Source organism: Triticum dicoccoides, chromosome 6A, assembly GCF_002162155.2.
Source record: "Triticum dicoccoides isolate Atlit2015 ecotype Zavitan chromosome 6A, WEW_v2.0, whole genome shotgun sequence".
In the NCBI taxonomy this organism is placed as follows: Eukaryota; Viridiplantae; Streptophyta; class Magnoliopsida; order Poales; family Poaceae; genus Triticum; species Triticum dicoccoides.
Genome location: NC_041390.1, coordinates 548563231 through 548568091, shown reverse-complemented (window position 1 = coordinate 548568091; position 4861 = coordinate 548563231).

Here is a 4861-nt window from a genome sequence, read left to right as displayed (position 1 = left end):
AAAGTTATTTTTCCACTTTCTGAAAAGAAGGGCTATTTGTGTCCTGGGTACCAAATTCCTTTTTTCGAAAAAAGGGGGGCAACTTCTTTTGTTAGACGGAAAAAATATTTTTGTTACACCAATAAGGTTATAAAAGCCTGGCTGCTTGAGAAATATCATGTTCTAACAGTAGAAGGCACGGCGGGGTTCTGTCAGGACCCCGACTCAATGCCACATCGATCTAGCATGTAACACCTCATATCACTTTGCGGCCTCACGCACGGTATTCCCACGGGTGTCGCCTTACCTTTGCCCGGGACCGTTTGCGTCTTTTGGCACACGTATATGATAGTGTAGCTAGCATCCATATGATAAGGAGCCCGGGCTGACATGGCTAGTCGTAAACCCAAAGTGGCACAAACTTACAGGGACAGGCATCCATGACCCAACATCGAACGTGTCGGTCATCAGCGAGTGAATCCAGGCTGTAGCACTGGGCTAGCAGGACTCCGGTGAACCGGGCTGTAGCGGGCTAACAGGACTCCGGTATTCATCGCGTGACATTTCCCGAAGGGATAGACACAGGAACGAAGAAGGACACATGCCGGCCAGCCTAAGTGTTCCGGAGCAGTAGCAAGCTACCCTGACTCAGTGGAAACACTAGGAGACATTTCCCGGTAAGAGAGGCTACTAAAGATAAACAACTAGATAGTCAGATCCCACACCTACCAAGCATTTCAATCATACACACAATATGTCGATATGTGCAAATACAACAAGGCATCACAACATGACGCTACGACACAAGTATTTATTCAATAGGCTCCGAGGAGCGAGATATTACAAACAGGGGTCTCATGACCCAACACTCAGAGCATACAAATCAAAGCACATGCGGAAGCTTAACATGTCTGAGTACAGACATCTAGAAATGAAAAAGGCTGAGAAGCCTGACTATCTACCAGATCCTGCCGAGGGCACAGGATCGTAGCTGAGGTAACAAGCTAAACGTCGAAGACCACGCGGAACTACTAGCGAGACTGAAGTCTCTCTACAAAACATAAAATAGGCAAACGTGAGTACAAATGTACCCAGCAAGACTTACATCAGATCTATCTACATATGCATCATTATCAACAAAGGGGGTGGTGGAGTTTAACTGCAGCAAGCCAGCTTTGACTCGGTGGCTATCCTGAACTACGACTGCAAGTAACTCTTTTGAGGTGGCGCACACGAGTCCACATATTCACCATATCAATACACCACTATGGATCCGCTCCCGTATCCCTACGAGAACGCCATCCATAGCACTCATGCTTATCTTGCGTACTTTAGAGTATCCACTTTCACTTGTCTATGAACTATGCAAGGGGTCCAAGTTTCCATATCCGAGGAATCCGGCTATTCGAATAGATGATGTTAACCCTGCAGGGGTGTACTTCTTCACACACGCTCTCGCCACTTACCGCCCTGTACACGTCATGTACCTCGGCAACCTTCAAGCGGAAGCCGGGCGAGGGAGTCGGCCACGACCTGACTAACCGAACAAGTCTCTCGTCCAGGTTTATCGCATATTCGGGTTCCATCCGCAAGGAGATCCGGACGGGGTGTCGCTCACGGCCCCAAACGATGTGTGCAGGGTTCCCAAGCCCACCATCCGGGTGCTACTTGGTACACCGGGCCACTGTGCCTAGTCTGTCCCAAGCCCACCTGTACCGGGTGCCACTTGGTAGACTACTAACACTACCTACAAACACCAGAAACTAGTTGCAACTCCTGGACAGAGATCATGTTGATTAATAAGTCGAGAGAGCTTGGAGCGTCCGGAGCCCAATGTGTGGTAGTAACTAATCATGGATCACAAACACAGAACTCAGTTCCTGAGGACGGCTGCAATGAGACAACCCACCATGTACTCCTACATGGCCTCTCACCGCTACCTTTACCAAATCGTGTTCACACACTTATCTCTCAACAGTAGGACATGTTTATACAACTCCGATTCATTCCCGATGAATCAGACCTGACTCAACTCTAAGCAGTAGCAGGCATGACAAACAAGCATGAATGAGTAGGCACAATAGGGCTCAAGCAACTCCTACTCATACTAGTGGGTTTCATCTATTTACTGTGGCAATGACCGGTCATGCAAAGGATAAAGGGGTTCAGCTACCGCAGCAAGTAACAATTATGTCGTTGTTGTCCTAATGCAGTAAAAGAGAGCAGGAGCGAGAGAGTGGGATTTTATCGGAATGAACAAGGGGGTTTTGCTTGCCGGCACTTCTGAAGATAGCATTGAGTCTTCATCAGTGTCAACGAACTCATCGTCGATCCACGTCTATCGAGAGGGGACAAACACCGGCAACAGGGAAAGAACACAATCAATGCAATGCAACAATATGATGCATGAGTGTGACATGACAATATGCTGTGGTTTGAGCTAATGCAGCTAGCAACAAAGTTAAATGAAGCTGGTTTGAACCCTAAGTTCAAAACCAAACTCCATATGTGAAATTCAAATGTCATTTATATGATTTGTGCTAAACAGCAGCTATAAGTTGTTCTAACATGCATGAAAATAGTACAGATGGATAGATTGGATTTTTCTGATCATTTTTCATATATAAATTATTTCATTTGGAGTTACGGTTGATTTTCTATGATTTATTGAAGTTTAGAATATATTCTGGAATTTCCTGAATTAAATTAAATCCAGAAAACCTATTACTGTGTCAGCATGACTTCACGGTGACGTCAGCAAGTCAAGGGCGTTGTCCAGGTCAAATCTGACCTGTGGGACCCTTTGGTTAGTGTCACAGTGCTAGTTATGTGACTATTTAACTCCTAACGAAAGTAATTAGCTCGCGGGGCCTGCTGTCATTGACCCTGGGGGTTAATTAGCGGGGCTGTTAACAGTTAATGACGAGCCATGTCATCTAAACCGGCAACTAAACGCCGGCGGTAAGCAGACGCGGTGGCGCTCCTCGTCTGGCCATCTCCGGCCACGAGAGGTTGCGCGGCTGGTGGCGTTCGAGAGCGGCTGCATCGGCGCTCCGGGTGGTGGCTGTGGCAAGTGCGGGGTGGGACTGTGGTGTCGGCAGCGGCGAGCGAAGCGGCGGCCGGAGCTCGGCTCCGAGCGAGCGCGGCGTTGCAATGCACAAGGGAGCAGGCTGGGCGAGCGAAGGGCACCGGGAGGAGGCCCTCACTCGCGCGCATCCAACGGTGGCCGTGGGGATGCCAGGGACGGTGTGTAGCGGCGGCGGCGGCGAGCATATGCGGCGGTGGAGCTTCGGCGTCCGTGCAACTACGGCCTAGAGGACGCGGAGAGGCCGGGGAAGAGGGGGAGTCGAAGCGGGCGCTCACAGCGGTGAAGGGGAGCAACTCGATGTAGCCGGGGACACGCTGAGGCCGCAAATTGACCGGTGGGGGCCGTCGGATCCGGAGGTTGAAGACGACGGTTGACGGTGATGCAGGGCCTCCCGGCGTCCCGTAGCTCGATTGGGAGGACGAGGAGGTTTCTTCGGTGCTTCTGGAGTCAGCGGAAGGGCGAGGGGTGGCTGGTGGCCGCGAGGACGATGGGTGGCGGCCATGGCTGCTCCAGACCGAGCTCGGGGACGAGCGATGGGGGGGAGGAGAGGGCCAGGGAAGGGGGAGAGTGAGCGAGGGGGTCAGCGGGATCGGGACGACACGGGAAAGTCGTCCACGCGTCCAGGGGATCGTCGGCAAGCAGGAGGTGGCCGGGAACGCACGCGCGCGCGCCACGCTTCCCCTCTGCCTACTGGCAGGAGGAAGAAGACGGCTCTGCCCTCGGTGGGCTGGGCTGCACAGCTGGGCCGGCAACAGTAGCGGGCCGCGCAGGTAGGCTGAGGTAAGTTCTGCTCTGTTTTACTTTTCTTCTGTTTTGTTTAATTTGTTTATTTCTTTTGCCACTGTTTTCAAAAAGAACAAATCCAAACCAGTGTCAAAATCCCTCTGAATATATTTATGTTGCTTAATGGACTTTTCCAAAAGCACATAAAATGTTTCAGGGTATTTGGAAATATATTCTATACAAGTTATGAATATAATTCCAAATGCAAATAAAATAATGATTTAAATTCAGTGCCCAAAATATTCCTCAAAAATGCTCATTATTTTTGGTTTGGTGCAAAAACCTTTGCCAAATATAACCAACATTATTTAAGGCCATTTTGGAAACACTGAATGCAATTTCCAGGGTTCTTTTGCCCTGCTCTTAATTAAAGTTTTGAGGCTTCAACAATCCTCAATTCATGTTTCAGAAATTTAAATATGATGCCTGGATGAAGATGCAACTATTTACAAACAATATTCTAGGGCTGTGACAACTCACCCCCACTAAACAAGAATCTCATCTCGAGATTCAAGCGTAGGGTAAGATGAAGGGGGAACGCAAACTAGCACAATCTTCACGATCCAGGTTGCACTTCAACTGAACGTTGATTCGTTCACCATCATTGTCTCGAAGTCTTGCTCTGAGAAAATCCTGCCAACATGACATGGAGGGAAGAAGGAGACTCTAGAAGGGTCGATCTTCTCGAAGATCGAACAACTCAGGATCAACTCATGGGATGAGACATTGACACATCTCTCGAGCTGAGACACGAAGCATAGATCTGAAGAAATGGAGTGAGACAGATGATGAGGGTTCGCTAAGTAGACAACAATTCCACACCTAAGAAGGTGGTAAACGATTGTCAACGTAGCGAGGAGTTGAGTTGCCATGATACCACGACGAAACATCCTGGAGGAGGGTGATTCGTAGATTATTACCTTAAGTGGCAAAAAGAATTACCTTTGATATAGAGATCATTGAGACTCTCTATATCAGCCTAAGGCAAATCACAGCAATCGATTGGCGGGG